This window comes from Pimephales promelas, chromosome 8, assembly GCF_988280905.1.
Source record: "Pimephales promelas chromosome 8, fPimPro1.hap1.1, whole genome shotgun sequence".
Classification (NCBI taxonomy): Eukaryota; Metazoa; Chordata; class Actinopteri; order Cypriniformes; family Leuciscidae; genus Pimephales; species Pimephales promelas.
Genome location: NC_142776.1, coordinates 20,073,375 through 20,090,558, shown reverse-complemented (window position 1 = coordinate 20,090,558; position 17,184 = coordinate 20,073,375). Strand labels below are relative to the sequence as shown.

The following is a 17,184-nucleotide window of genomic DNA, read 5'->3' as shown; positions in this document are numbered from 1 at the left end:
GCAATGCACAAGAACGCCTAACAATAATAATATTTATCACTCTAAACACAGCGTATTCTTCACCACAAACTACACAGATCAGTGATCACATTAATAAATAACAAAGCAAATAATGTTTAGCACAAATTTCCCTAAAGACTGTCAGCGAGCGTAATCAACTCTTTTAAGTATGTGTTGATTAAAGTAAAAATGAACTGTTTTGTCCTCAGGGATACGAGGATATGAGGCTGCCTTTTCTGTTCTCTCTCTCTCTCTCTTTTAACACATTCTCTTCAAACCAGAGCCCTGCATTTAGTCTTCCATAAGTATAATCATCCAGAAAATTAATAATCATTTTCGAACACCACAATGAATCACTACGCTTTGGACAATTAATAATGGAGGAATGAACCAAGATCTATAATTACAATGCTTATGATGCATATCATCAAAATTTTAATCCAACATTCCCCCGTTTAATTTAGCTCAGGTTGTTGGTCATTAGTGGCTTTTCCGGTTGACTTGAAGGTGTTTCAATCAGCAAAATCATTGCTCACCTCAAAAGCTGTATGCAGGTTGATTAATTCTGTCAAAAGAAGCCATGGGGAGTTTTTTTTTTTTTTTTCTCCCTCTCTCTCCCAAAAGCAGTAGTTCTCATCTCGAAAATGTAATATGATTAAATTTAGATAGGCTACTTTTGTGAGTACACTGTGCAGCAATATTGATTATAAGATAAAATGCAGAATATTGACTTGAAAAAAAAAATCAAAAATTATTTCAGCCTTTGAATTTCGTCAAACCAGATAAACTGTCAACGCCCACATGAACAATGTGAATACTGAATGAACCTTTTAAAGGTTCTATTGTTGGGTGTGTCTTAAATGATCATGCAAGCTTTAGGGCAGAACAGGCATCCGTCCCCCACGGCCTTGAATGTACCACTCAACAAATTAATTACCATTTTTTGATGAAATATAGTTCAAGCTCGTCCTTATTTCACACAGTGAAGGGCCCTTTGCCCTTCACACAGGCAAATGGCATGTTTTTTTTCATTCATGCACTAGAATGACAGGATAAAAAGTAGTGGGTGGGGTGGCACTTCTCAAACCAACAGGTCAATGCGAAAAGTGGCCTGAAATGTTGTGTCATTTCCATAAACTCAAGAGCAAGCCCTCACATTGAGTGGAGATGTTCAACTCAAAATATCAGCACAATTGCAAGCTTAATAAACCCATTTACTCAACTAATCATGAAGAAGAAAAGCAGTTCTTCAGCCTCGCTCAGAGGAATCCAGGAGCGATCGTTCTCAATGGACTCAAGGATTACAAATGATTGTGCACTCTTCTACAACTCCTCATTGCAGCTCCATGGTCAATGACAAATAAGAATGCCCACGATAAAGAAAAGGAAAAATACTTTAAAAATCTACTATAAAGCACATATGCCATATTCTTAGAACTGCACTTTTTGGACTCATGTGTCATGTGGTTTTAAAAAAGTTTTCTATCATTTTCAAGAACAATTTCAGTGTAATGACTGAAATTAAAAATGCCATGTAAAAACGATAGTTTCCTCACACCATGAAATCATGTGTGTGAACACATCTTAATCATTAATTAAAAAGGGGGCTCAAAGTATGCATTTATTTACAAATAGAATTAATTATTACACTACATAACATTTTGCAACCCAAATTATCCATGCACAGTAAAAAAAAAAAACGGGGAAATTATCAGAAATTGAAACTTTTATTGACAAATATTATTTTTATCCAATACATTTTTTTGTGTGTGAAACTTTTATCTTCATTGTGAAATCAAGACAGTTGAATCATCCTGACATTTTTGCCTTTATTTTCCAAAAAAAAAAAATTAAAAATAAGTATTCAAGTTATTTGTATGTAAAAAATTCCTTTTAATTAGTTTTTTGTTAATTGATGTCCATACTTAAGTCGTTGCTGAAAAGATCAAGCAAGCATTAAATGTGTGTATGATTCATTATTAAGTTTCATTGCTATCATGTAGACGAAAGATAAACTTCAGGAAAGAAGACATATTTAGCCAGTCTAGTCATAGCATATGTCTTTTTAAACACAGAACTCATGATCATTACTTCCGTACACATACACACACACACACACATTTTAATCAGTTTCTGAAGATGCAGTCTGAAAACATCTCAACATTGAAGTGGTTGAGGAACGTCCTTGAGATTTTGCGGATTTAAATAGCCTATTCTTGCAATGAGAGGAGCTTCATTAAATGAGCTAGAAAAATGTCTTTTGACATACTGGGAAAAAAAAAAAATCCTCCTCAGTAAAATAGTGCGCTTTCAGAGGTCCACATATTCATTAGCACACAACATTATCGTACTTTCTGACAAAATGGCAAGGTAATTTGGTCGCTTCTAATTTAACAAAAAACTGATCCCCAGATCCCAACTAATGACCCGGCTACTTTTTTCCAGTAAGGCAGCAGCAATTGGCACTCAAAAGTCCATGCAAAAAACTTACTGGACCTCGCTGAATGACCAATTGTAGTTACAATATCAATGATATCATTGTTAAGTTTGATCTAAGATGAAATGGACGCAAGCAGCGTGTTTACCAGTCCCACGGACCAGATGTTGTCTAAGTACAGGCAAACAGTGACGTACAGTATATCCCCTCCACAACCGAAGACGATATACATTTACCTACAGAAAGATTTCTCATGCATTCAAGCCCATCTGTTTGGGAGAAGTGAGCAGCGCAGTCTTTAGCCTGTGATAACATACTGCTTTGTAAAGGCTGACTTGTTTTACCATCGCTGAAATATCCTGACAAGGAGAAACGAATATGACAACTATCAGAACAACACTTCATTAGATCTGCCTTTGCTAAAATTAATCAACGGCAGGCGGAGGGCTGGGAACGCGCGTGAAAGGCAGGAACATCAAATAGAGCGCCGTCCCAAAGCCTGAGCCTTTGTAGAACTTGTTTACTCTCCCCAAGCCATTCAAAATGTCAAACTTATTTATTCTAACTTGAAGAGGCAATGCGGCCTTCTTTTTATATTTGTCAACACTGCAAGCCACCAAAGCATTATTTGAGGAGAGAAGGCAAGAGAGAGGGGGAAAACAGGAGAAAAAAAGACAGACAGACTGAAAGAAAGCATTCCAGATAAAATAATCCCGTTATTTCTCCGTTTCTCTTGAGGGAAAAACCACCCTGACCACTTCATAGTTCTTGCTCTGCCACGTCAGAAGAATACCAGTGCAAATCATGACCACACACAATGGGCATTTGATTTATTTAAACACCCTGTGACTCACTCAAAAACACTTTTTCTGCCCATAAGCAAAGTCATCCATTCTCTGAATGAACATGCATAAAATGAGCTAACAAAATGATAACACTATAGAGCTGCTTCATAACTGCATCAAATTTGTTTTAGTTGACGAATTTTGGATTGAATCAACATTTGACTTTGTCTTCTATAGAGTTGCTTCACAGCTGAAATTGCATTTATTTGTACTGAACTTTTCACAGTCATTGAACTGAACTGAACCAATGCTGAACTGACTTGTGATAATGACAGATTTTTTTTTTCCAGAGCTGCTTTACAGAATTTGTCTCATATTTGATTATGTTTGCATCATTGTTTATTTGCAATGCTATGAATCTGCTTAGAAACGACCTGTATTGCATAAAGCAGTTTAAAGGTGACTTGACAAAAGAGTAAATCTCACTTTGAGAATCAATCATTCCGATCTTTTTGGTTTCATTTTGCTGCATTTGTTCGGTTCTTTTCTGTCTTACTTTGTGTCCGTGTTGAGATTTATAGCGCTCGCATCCGCTATCTGCGCTGGCCACACCTTGGCAGAGACGGCGAATGGTGAGCGTTGGAGAGAGCAGGCGGAACCAATACAACGGGCCATATGCCTCAACATATGTATGCTGAGCAGCAGGATGGATGAAGGAGAAAAGGAGAGGGAGGTGGGGAGGAGAGCAAGAGAAACTCGAAGAGAGGAATCGAAGAGAATCAAAAGATAAATGTGAAATATGGGTAAATGAGAAAAGGAGAGAGAAAGAGATGGAGGGAGGGGGGCAGGTATGTTCTGACAGGTCTTAGCTTGTCACGCTTTGAGAGTCCTCGGCCATTAGCAGCGGCAGCTTGACAAACTCTGGCTCGTGATTTATTCTGCTAAAGCATGTTGCGAGGCTGTCGGAATTCGTCACGTTAAAATCCTAATTAAAACTGTTAATCACAGATTCCTGTTTGTTCAGCACACCGTGTGAAATGAAAAATGCATTCAAATTATTCACTAATGCTCTTTTTAGACAGGTAAGCCTGCATACCCTCAAGCGTCAATATGCACAGGAACTCTGCAAAGTTTTCACCAAAGCTTATGAACACCTTGGGGCTTGCCTTTTATAGTTTTTTTTTTTTCCCCTCGTTCTCATCACTTTCATGTGCACATCTGCAGTTTTAAAATTACTTCAAAACAAAATACCTTGTTTTTAGGTAAAAAAAAAGTCAAAAAAAAAAGTGTCAAAAGTGCAATGACTAAAAGCTCATGCATGAAACAACCTCTATTAGCATGGACGTAACTACATACATTATTGATTTTCAGGGTCCCTCAATTAAAATACATATAAATTACTGTAACAATGAAAATGTGGGGTTTTTTTTCTTTTTAGCTTGCCCCAGTTCTGTTTCTAAACTTTTTCTTGCTATATTAGCAAATATGCAAATTTCGGTTATATTTAAACCAGTTTAAAACAGTTCTTCATATGTATGGATCCCTAAAGCAAATCTTATATTATTATTTCTTCTGTTTTCTATAATTATGCTATTAATCTCTGAAGCAAACCATTTTAAGGGCACTATTATTTGGGCGAATTTGGGTGAAGGATTTTAAATTGAAAATTTATTTAGCATGACACATTTAATTGATCAAAATTGACAGTTTATTTTACATTACATTAAATTGTTTAAAGCTGCAGTCCATAACTTTTTTTGGGTTCAAAATTATCCAAAATAAATGCTAGAGCAAGTACATAACCAGCTAGTGTTCAAAACTCTCTGCTTGCCTTAGCTTGACTCAAAACGGTAAGCTTGTAATAATGTTTTTAATTCCTGTGGTACTGGTGGATTTCTGCGGGAGATTCGAGCATGACTTTGCGTCATTATGTCACATCTGTACACATAAAAAAGGAGTCTCTCAGCTAGTAGGCTATATTGCATGTGATGATGTTGGAGGTGGAGACTTACAGCCTTTCCTCACAGCACTTGCTATAATTAAACTTATGAATTTGATGGCGGATCCAGAAAGGTTCAAATGACAATCACCAGTGACAATTGAATATTCACCCGTTATAAAATGGAAAAGACTTTGGACTTCGGAGTGGCTATACAGAAAAAAAGAGATGGAAACCGGGCCCATGAAAAAACAAAGATACATATTACAAGGGCTTTTGGAAGGTAAAAATTAGATTCCAGTTTTAAATATGCATCTTATTACAGAAAAGTGTGTTTATATTTCAAAGAGAACCAATTATAAAGAACATTAATTTGTTGCTATTTCAAAATTAGACTGCACAGATATGGAAACTGAACTACAGGTAGCCCTTTTACAAATTTAGTCACGCAATGTGGATGTTGTTAACATTAACAAAGTATAATTTGCGATTGTTAGATTTAATCAGCGCAATTTACTGCAATGTTTTTTTTTTCCTTAGTTGGTCAGAACAAAAGTGGATGTAACTTTTCCGGTGGAAATTCTTCGCCATATTTCCAATAATAATAATCTGTGATTCCGAATCACAGTATCCACACCATCATGGTGACTGATAGCCGCACATTCTCCTCAAAACATTGGATTCAACCGAGATACAACCCACGTAAATTGATTATTTAAATTTGCATATTATTGATTGATTGATTGATTGATTGATTGATTGATTGATTGATTGATTATTGTCAATCTATTGATTTGATTTATACTATTGTCCAATATTGGAAATTCTCTTTTGGCTTCTCATAAAAAAAATAAAAAATAAAAATAAAAAAACAATTACACATAAACAAATCACAAGCAATGCAAATACAAATTATATCAATATAAAAGTTATATTTACAAGGAGTTGTTTACCCTTCATACAGGTAAGCTAAGATATTTTGGGACATTCTTCCTTCTTCCAGATGGAAGCATTAAAAATTGTGAGTAAAGTGCACATGTGGAGTCAGATACAACCCTTGTTGCTCTTCTGTGTATTGCTGTTTATCATGCTGTGTTTGCTTGCATCCTTTTTTTTTCCTGCCATTGCCATTATCCTCTGCAACTTCTTATTCATCACTCCTAAGTTACCATAATATTAAACAATAAAATACTCTCAACATGACATTTGGATTTCATTCCCAAAACAGACTGACTAACATTGAAACTCTTCAGTTTACCCACAAGAAACATCTTTTGAATTGATATTGTGTACATCAGCATAAAAACTAAACCTTGAATCTAGTTAGGTTGCCAAATTTATCAAACTTTCCACCATATCAAATACCTGATCATATAATTCCTTAAACATATAATTATGTTATAACAGAATTAACATAACATCAGCTTTTTTCGTTTTCCCTAATTTGTGTGCAAGGCACTCAGTTTGCACCAGTCTTCAAGAACAACGCCAGTGTTAAAGGTTTGCTCACTATATTACTTGATTTTTAGAACAAAGTTGCACCAGAAGCATATCATAAGCATACTTAAACATGTATTACTGATGTATTACTGTTAATTTGTAGCTCATTGGTACAGTCAATATGGAGAATAAGAGTGGTGACAACACACAACCCTGTGGTGTCCAGTTATTTCTTGTTTATATGTCTATTCATTCAGTTAGAATTGATAAAATTTCACAGCAAGTTTGTTTCTTGGTTGTTAAGGCAGCAGAATTCCTTCTCGAAATTTGTACTGACCACACAAAATGAGTAAACGAGGAAATATCTCTAGATGTTTGAGTGAGGTGTGAGGTTACCATCTTCATGACTAACATTTTCCACCCCATAAACAGAGAAGCTTTTCCACACACCAGCATCCAGAACATTCCAGACCTCAACTGAAGCATGTTCAAATAAAGCAGATGAACAGAAAGAAGGACAGAAGGAGAGTTCAGACAGGTGTTGGGGTTAGTAAGGGCCTCAATTTGAGAAAATAACGTTAATGGCTATATATATAAGGCTTTTTTTCTGTAAAAATGTTTCATAATTTGGTCAACACATATAATTTATAGGATTTATGTCTTTAAAAAAATGGATTTGCACATCCAAATACTAGAATCCGGCTCAGGCGCAGAAAAAAAAAAAAATAAATAAAAATAAAAATAAAAAAAATAAGAAAAATAAGATGTTGACACACTGAATTTAATAAAAAATAAAATAAAATAAAAAAATCGTAAAACAGCTCAACAGACCAGTCAGACCTTCTTCAAGCATTTTTTGTATTTACATTATAGCCATGAATGATTAGCTACTTGCTGTTAGTCGCAGGTAGTGGGAGGGACATTATCATTGTAGAGACCATTGATTGAAAAAAAAAAAAAAAAAAAAAAAAATCTGTGTACACCAAGAAAAGTCTGTAAAAAATATGTCCCAATAGCTACCGTGTTAATTTTTAACACTTTTTACCCATATTTTGAAATATGCATTGTGTTATTTTAAATTTTATACCATGGTCTGGGTGAATACTCGATTCTGATTGGCTGCAGGGTGTCCGTTAAAAAGTGATAGAGGACACCGAGTAAAGTAGTTCTGGTGAAACTGCCTGTTTACCATTCGAAATGAATAAATAAATGCGCTGCCCACAACAGCTGTGAGTAACCATAGCAACAGGCAGTCAAAGTATCCGTTAACAATTTGCTCTATCAAAACAAACATCTAACGTTAGTTAGATACATAGCCTACTAATACAACAATGAGCGGCGACTTCGTTATTTCTTTTAACATTTATGGAGAATATGACAACTTTGACGACTGGGATGCTGCTGAAGAAAGAAAAAATGTAAATAAAACGGAGAAACGTCGCAAAGAAAATTACAACTCTGCTGCTCTGAATGAGACCCTGCGGGAGTTTTACGCAGCAGTCCAGACAACCAAGGCAGGAGAGTACAGCGTTTCAAGCCTATAAGAAGCCTGTTTGATTAATTGTTTTATGTGTAATTAAAAAAAAAAACTATGCCCACCTTTGTGTTTCATGAAAAAAAAATGCATTTTTGAACCTGAAGGGATCTACAAGCTGAGCGGACTATAAATATCTCCGGTTGCTAAATAAACCAGGCGAGTTATTATTTGTAAAAACTAGATTTAGCCTAATTAAAATATAAACTAGCAGCTAATGTTTTAAAAATGTGTTATTTGGCAAGTGACCATGGTATAAGCGGGTTAATGCCCTTCGAGGTGTCCATTGTCAGGTTTTAATGGACTTCGGCGGAGGCAACCGTCCTCCGCTGCGCGTCGGCCGGTTCACGCCTCGCCGTCGTCCATTAAAACCTGACAATGGACACCTCGTCGGGCATTAACCCTTACTGAAGAAAAGCTATTTTAACAAGAGTAAAGTTAATTTTCGGCCAAGACATGATCCATTTTTGTTCTAATGGAACATACGTTGCCAATATTTACGAGAAACAAAATTTAATTTAGTCAGCATTTATGAGAACGCTAACTTACAGATTTGCCTCAAAGCTAACACCCATGGACTAAGAGCCACAAAATGTAGATTTCGTAGTGTCTTTGAAGGAATGAGTTTGATATTACGTTCTACTGTTGAAGAAGAATTCAAAGATGCCTGTCTGAAAAAACTAGACCGTGAACTGAAGTGCCAAGTAAAGATAGAGGCAGAGAATGGGAATGCCGAAGAGGATTCTTGAGGGAGAGAGGGGGTGGGATAAAGGGAAGTAAAGGGGACTGGTGAAACACAAATGGTTGTGTGGCTGCCTGCTGTGAAGACCCCATTAAAAACAACAAGGGAAGCAGCAGGCAGTCGGTCCACACACCTCTGCGCGGCTCTATGATGTATCTGTCAGATAACCCAGCGCTACCCAATGAAGGAACATCAGACAGAAGTTTGACTGGACAAGGAGCAAGGCAAAGGAGATTTGGAGGTGGAATTTTGACATTTTGAGCATTCCTATCTTGTCGTCAGCTTTCTTTTTTGTTGTCGGATGTCATTTTGTGCCACCCACAGGAGAGTGTTTTTCCTTTCCTACTTCAAATGCTAATAAAGTGTTCAGGCCAGTGACTTTGCTCATATGATACAAAGTTCTAATAGAAATCCTAACCTTATCTCAATCCCCATATCGTTTCTGCCCAAATTTACTTCCTCAAATCATTCAGGCCAAATGTCAAAGCAGCTGCACCATGACTCCTATCAAAATAGTGCCTCCATATTCCCTCCTACAGTCGCTGTAATCCTCTCTCTCTCTAAGCAGCCCACCAATTTTATCAAGCCTTATATGATGAGCGCATAACAGCTGAAGCTTACAACTTAAACCAGACCAGCGGGACAGAGTTAAATCTTTCAGTTCCCCTCTGAATTACACAATAGGTTACGAGCCTGTTGGATTTGCATTAAGCAAGGAGTGGGTACAACTCTCACTTTTAAAGAGTCCCGTAAAATCACGTTTTATGGCTAAATGTTTTGAAGCCACACTATATCCACATTTCAAATGTTGGTAACATTTTACAATATAGTTCAATATAATAACATCACTTAATGCATTAGGTACCATGAACAATGAATACTTTTACAAAATGTATCTTTAGTGTTATTTTCTACATACACCAATATGATAATGCATTAACTTCTGTTATTTTAACATGTTACTGTAAATTAATTTTCTTCTATTTACCCTCTTGGATTATGATTTTAAAAATGAAAATCAGCATCAGCATAAGAAAGAAAAGTGTGCTCGTCAAGCAATATTATATAACTGACGTCTTGGGCTTCTTTTGACCATACGTCAACATCCGCCGTTTTAGGGTACCCTTTAACGTCAGATACATGACGATCCTGGGACGTCATACAACTGACGCTTTACCCTTTAACGTCAGTTAGGTGACGGGGTAGGTTTAGGCCTGGGGTAGGGTTAGGATCCGATAACGTCATCTAACCGACGTTAAAGGGTACCCTAAAACGGCGGATGTTGATGTATGGTCAAAAGACGTCCCAAGACGTCAGTTATATGACGTCTTGGGATGAGACTGGGCTGGCAATTTCATGAGATCTTGCAATGCTAACAAACAGTATGGATCACCAGAGAGCGATTCTTCCACTTCAAAAAAATAAAAATAAAATAAAAATAAAAATGGTGGCTGATAGATTTATATTAGAAAGCATTTGAAAACATGAAGCAGTTATTCATAAAATGTAAAAAAAAAAAAAAAAAAAAAAAAAAGTGAAGAGAAGAGAAGAAGAAAAAAAAAGAGACTATGGGCAGTGTTGATTTTGCTTTTGCTGCACTTAATGTTGCGGGATGAAAAGAAAACACTGCTTTGCAGTCAGAGCAGGTGTGAAAAAGCCTTAGCATAATTCATTTGTCTGCCTAATTACTCCAAGGACAGGCCTAGTGTTTCACCTACAGCCAACACTAATGAGCAAACGTTACCTTCCACAAAACTAATACATTCTTGTTAATGTGAGGGGAACCAGCCCCTACCACACTGAACTGTCTCTCAGATGAGCCTCCTCTTTTCAGTCATTGGTGGTCACCATCCCTCTGTAATGGTCACACTGACCCCGTGCAGTGCATTAGCCACATCGTCCTGGCTGTTAAGCCTTTGTTTAGCTAGATCAAGAGCACATTAATGGGGGAAGATGAAACAGAGCATGCTGCATTCAAAAAGACAGCCCTCCAGCAGGAAGTAGGAAGTCAAGATAGATACCAACTACACTGGCTTTTAGATGAGCAAAACCAAAAAATATGTTTAGCATTCCGACAAGAGTATTTTCCAATATAGAAACAAATAATGACACAAAGGCAATTCGAACTTATGGTACCTCAGGAAGAGGTCAAGCTATGTTTCACTTTACATATGTGGTGAAATAGAACAACAGGACAATGGGTAAGCTATTTCAACACATTCTCATCCCAAGGCGTCATATACTGACGCTTTTGCCAATGCGTCATGGCATCTAACTCACATGGCACCCTTTAGCGTCAATATAACACGCTTCAGTTATGGGTAGGTTTAGGTCTGGAGTAGGGTTAGGGATAGACAACCCGATCTCATGACCAAGTCGTACGAATTCGACGAATGATTAAAAAGTGGCTAATTCGTAACAATTCATGCGACCTCACTCGTACGAATTAATACGATTTTGCTAAATCGATCGTACATATTTTACGAATTGGCCAATTCGTATGAATTCATACGAATGACCTACCCCTGACCCCGCCCCTAAACCTAACCACCACGTGGGTTTAGACAAATCGTACGAATTAGTACGAGTGAGGTCGTACGAATTAGTACGAATTTGACACTTTTTAATCATGCGTCGAATTCGTACGAATTGGTCGTGAGATAGTGTTGGGATAGACCACTAGGAGGCGCCTTCTGGCCCATATATATCTGCGTCTCATATTGACTCTAAAGCGTGCCATGTAGGTTGGATGTATACGCGTTGGCAAAAGCGTCAGTATATGACGCCTTGGGATGAAAACCGGCTGACATATTTTCAGATTGATTAGCCACAAGGTACTGTAAAGGACAATAATAATAATAAAGTGAAGAAAACGATAAAACTATTTGCGCTCAAAAACAATGTTTTTCTGATCATGATAAATGAAAACAATATGACAACAAATAGATACAACTTTGTAATATCAGGAATAGGGGTGTAACGGTACATGTATTCGTATTGAACCGTTTCGGTTCGAGGCTTCCGGTTCGGTACGCATACAAACCGAACGATTGCTTGGACCATTTTTCCTGCCGGCAAAATTCGTGCTGACGCGGCCAACACAACGTTGCGCAACATCAAATGGCAAGCGTAATGAAAGCAGAACGAAACCGCGCTACTCGTTATGTGCTTCATGGATCGTTTATCAGTTCGGACCAGCAACATCTGTGCAGCGCGAGCCGATCTCGATCAAGCAACACTGTTACCACACCGCGCTAAGAGATCCGGTAAAGAAAACATTTGAATTCGCCACTGAGGTAATAACATCGCTGCGAGATCTAGTGAGAAGCATTCACATTTCTCCCTTATTAACCGTAGATCTCTATTAGATCAAACAGCGCTGTCATGGACACCAGGAGAAACATTGTGCCGTGAATGAACTAGTAATACTTTCGTCCACAGACCAGCTACATTCACCATGGATTTAATATAGTAACACTAACTGGAACCAGTTTGGCTGGAATGGTGAAATGCTTTCAAGTACTTCACACATCTTTTTCCAACACTTCAAAATTCAAATATTATATAAATAAATATATATTTAAATGTTATTTTTAATGTGATGACCAAAACATTATTTGTTCATCCTTCAAAGATGACCCCCATTTATAAACCTGAAAGTTTCAAGATCTTGGAAAACTCACACTTATTTAAAAATATTTTTTTTCTTTAAACAAATAGGAAATTTCTCTGGCATTTCTTTCTTTTTGCTGTATCGAAAACGTACCGAACTGTGACTTTAAAACCGAGGTGCGTACCAAACCGTGATTTTTGTGTACCGTTAGACCCCTAATCAGGAAGCATAACGGACCGCTTTTGTATACGTAGCTAAAATAACTGGAAGCGAATGACAATGGTAGCCTCACACATTCAAATTACAAATGGACGCACCTGCTCTTACTTTACAAATAAGCTGGATATGAAAAATATGTGTTCAGTGCGAGTGACCAATCAGAATCAAGCTCTGAAATACTTCCAAATGTTTTGGCCATTACTTGTTACCATGCAAAGCTAATGTATGCTTAATGTAAAAGCTAATTAAGATGTTTCTTTAGATTCCTGAGCAAATGATTGACAATCTGTGCTGCAAAAACTCTGGTCCATGCCATCTTTTATCCCTATAGTGTGTGTGAACAATTACAGCTGAACTTCTTGTTCTCATTTTTTTTTTTCAAAGACTCATGGGAAATCACTGTTGCCCCACAATGGTTTAGAAAGTTTGTATATTCATCCTCACACTCAAAAGCTCACACATGCTGTGACAGCCCTTATAATATGAGTAATGGACTAACTGACAGAGCGAGTAATTGATTTGAAATATCAACAGGGCTGAATAACCTCTACAAGTAATTTGAGCCCATGTAACTTTAAGTGGATGGCACTTGAGTTAAATGCTCTGTGCGATAGAAGAGCCATGCACTTGAATCTGTTGAGATGTGTAATGTTCACTGCTGAGAAGCAGGTTATATTTCATATTTACTGTAAATATGCAGTCAGATCCTGATGATAGAACTGGTTTAATAAAAAATGAAGTAGGATTGAAGTGAAGTAAAAAGGGCTGTCAGTTAAACACGTTATTAACGGCATTAACGCAAACCCATTTTAACGGCGTTAATTTTTTAGGTCTTTTTGGCCTAGTAAACTTTGTAGTTTTTTCACAAGCTTTTGTAACAGTACGCGGCATGCGCCGGCGCTGCGCCATGAAACCCATTGATTTCAATGGCTCGCGTTTTGGACGTTTTGTTGCTTCGTCGACCAAAGCGCAAGTGGATCTAACTAGACCGTAAACAAAACAACAGGCTCACCGCACACACTTGTTTGGGCTTGCGAGCCGGTCAAATAGTATGTTAACGCTACATTTTGAATCCGAAATGGATGCCAATAAGATTCTGAATGGAAAGTTTACTTTTAAAAAGTTGCCAAATGTTTCCATTGACAAGACCAAAGTGATCTGTGTGTTTTGTCATTGTGAACTGAGCTATCCTTTTTTTTTTGACGGACAGTGTTACATTGAGAGATTATTTGCTCCAAGTGAGAATGTTAGTGTGAAATTGAACAGTAAATGCCAATGTTTTTTTCAATAAAAAACCATTTGCACAAAGCAAGCCGATCCACTTTTCCATGTTGATAATAGCATTAAAATGAGAAAAAAATAATGGGACAAAAATAAATCAAGATGATATTTACAATAGATAAAAATGTGCAATTAATTGCGATTTTGTTAAATATGACATTAATGCGATTAATCGCGATTAAATATTTTAATCGTTTGACAGCACTAATATATATATATATATATATATCAGTGGCGGCTGCTGGTCTTTCAAAGAGGCGAAGCTCTTTTTTCTTCTTCTTTTTTTTTTAAACTCGGTGTGGTGATGGTGAAAAGAGTGAGGACTCGATGCAGAGTTGATGGGCTTTATTTTATTGATAAAAAACAAACAAGAGGAATAAATTGGGAGCCAAAAAAGTCAGGTAACGAGGGAGTACAGGTGGGGCAAAATAACTAATAATCAGGAAACAAGATGGGAGTCGACATGACAGGAAAGCACATATGGCACAACAAACACATGACAAGCACAAGCCATGTGCTCATACCAAACATGACAAAAACACATGACCAATAAAACAAATTAAAAAGTAATTGTGCTCACACAAAATGAGACCTGAAGAACGATGAGAACACTCATAAGACGTGTTCACACAGAACATGACAACAGCACACAGCTAGTGTAAAACACAAGCTGTGTGCTATACAGCAAAAGACAAAACATGACATGAAAGCACGTGGCCGATGTAAACACAAACCATGTGCTACACATTACACAACACTGAACAGAGCGAACATGACAAGACAGAACGCTAACGTTACGCATGAGTACGACCATAAGGTCATCCTGTGCACTCACAACCGAAAACAAACACGCGGAAAATGCATGTCCGAATCCCAACACAAAAGTGAAACCAAACTAGATGTGCCGTGATTCAAACACCACGCCCGCAAATGTAACAAGACACCTGGCATCGACGGAAGAAATGTGGGAATTAGGTTGAACTGTGAAATATCTGATGAAACTTGCAAATACTAAGAAATAGCCTATGTTACAGCAGTTTTCGAGTAAAATACACACTAAATCCGCGACGAGACTGCGCTCGAAGTCTTTAAACTAGCTTCTGCGTCAGCGATTTTTTTTATTGGGTGAAATCGCTGTCAATCAAAAGGAGATGCAATCCTCCAATCATCACGCATACGCCCGGACGCCAGGCCAGCCCATTTCCCTATTCACCCCAGAGACGCCCGGCGTCCGTGGGCGGGACATAATCGCAGCATTTATCCAATGACCGTCTAGTTTAACAGCACTGAAAAAAACTGTTCAAAGCAGCCCCATTGAAGTCAATGGACGCCGAGCTTCAACGGGGAAATGCCATAGGAAAATGGATGCACTGTGACGCGCTACAGGTATGCATGAGAAGGAGATCAAGTCAGCCGACCTGCTATTTGTATTCTGAACGAACTCGTCTTCGAGATTACCGCGTTCTAACGCATTTTTACTCAATAAAATGTTAACACAATAGTACACATTTGACCATTATTTTTTTTGACATTATAGGGGAAGCTGAGCTTCCCTTGCAGTCTTAAAGAAATCTCCACTGATATATATATATACACACACATATAAACTTCACTTCAATCATATATAAAAATAACTACGCTATGTTGTATGAAATAAATTGTGAAGAATGAAGGACTAGAGATTTTTTTTTTTCTGTGTTGTATTGGTTCTTACTGGACAATTTGATGAAATTTGTTAATTTTAATATTTAATAATAATAAAAAAATATATAATATGTATATATATTTTTTTTAAATTTAAACATTTTGAAATGACCCAGCATTTTCAGAGTTTATGTTAACTATGAAAAGAACATAATTATATTTAAAATCAGGGGTGCGTTTCCCGAAAGCATCGTTAGCCAACTATGGTCGCAAGTTGGTCACAATTTCCATTGAACTCTATTGGTAACGACGGAACTTGCGACAATAGTTGGCTAGCGATCTTTCGGGAAACGCACCCCAGCTAGGTTTAAGCCCAGCCTACATCGGTTTTATCTGGATACAAATAATTTTGTCACAATTTCTGTAATAATAATTTTATTTTCTATAATAATTTTTGTATAATTTTGTTACAATTTTTTTATTTTTTAAGCTTAAAAATGCTGCCTTTGCTGTCATAATACATTGGTAGAAAGGCAACAAAGTACGTCCCAATCCAAAGATTGTGTCACATCTTGTCTATTGAGACATCGGATCGATTTTTGGCAGCTTAGTTGTATCCTTGGCAGCCTTTGATATCCCAGAAACCTGTACGTTCCATTCGGTGACAGTTGAGCTCAAACAAATTGCTGTTAGTTGTCAGTTTGAGTGTAACTGTACATTTTGACCAGCTTTTTTCCAGTTTTGATGTAATTTTTAGCGACACATTTGTATTTTAGTAATTAAATATTTTATCACTAAAGCTCTCTCTATATATTTTGTTGCAGGTGTCTATGAGCACAACGTTTTCATTATAGATTTGCGCAAAACTTTTGCGATATTTTCCAAATTTCGATAAAAAACTATTGCGAAATGACGGTGTTTCCATTAACCGATGTTATACGACTAAAACGTTTTTTTTTTTTCCTCTCGCGATAAGTCATTCCAAAAATCATGGCAATGGACTTTGGTAGGTTTATAACCTATTTCACAGCCATGCACCGCACTAGACATTATTATTATTAATGGAAGGAGACGTGGTGTGTTATCCAAGCATTAATGGCAGGGAAAGACACGGAGTTCCTGGTGTTTCTCCCTTATTTCTGCTTTGATGTCTTGATGGTATTTCTTTGAGGTTTAGAGAGGATATTACTGTAATTATTGTTTCTTTTTAAAAAAAATGAATTTAATAAAGAACTCTATCCTATATTATGTCCAAACGGTCGTTGCAAAACGAAAAATGAACGGTTGTTGTATTTTTAAAAACGCAAAGTTGAAGACCATCATTTTAGTTTGACCACACCAATGCTGCGCTATATACATCTCAACGAAATTTCTGATATTTGTTTATGACTTTTTGCCCCCTTTAAAACATTTAAAATATACACAAATTAATATGGGGAAGAAAATGTAGATTTTACTGGTTTTCTAAGGCCAAATTAGAACATGGATAGCCTATTTATGATATTTCACCAACAGTGCTGTAGGCTATAGGTGAGTTATTATAAATGTGT

At 37.0% G+C, this 17,184-nt stretch overlaps 1 protein-coding gene and 1 long non-coding RNA gene across 3 annotated transcripts in view; one reads left to right on the top strand and one right to left on the bottom strand.

The window, feature by feature from the left end:
• Nucleotides 1-17,184, bottom strand: part of LOC148977716 (uncharacterized) — a 143,101-nt gene that overhangs the window by 40,083 nt on the left and 85,834 nt on the right. The gene's annotated exons all lie outside the window — the stretch shown is intronic.
• The window catches only part of LOC148977715 (uncharacterized), a 97,851-nt gene continuing 85,961 nt past the window's right edge, over nt 5,295-17,184 (top strand). For both annotated transcript variants that reach the window (XR_016169493.1, XR_016169492.1), the window contains exon 1: nt 5,295-5,444. This is a non-coding gene — a long non-coding RNA (uncharacterized LOC148977715). The remainder of the gene's footprint in view (nt 5,445-17,184) is intronic.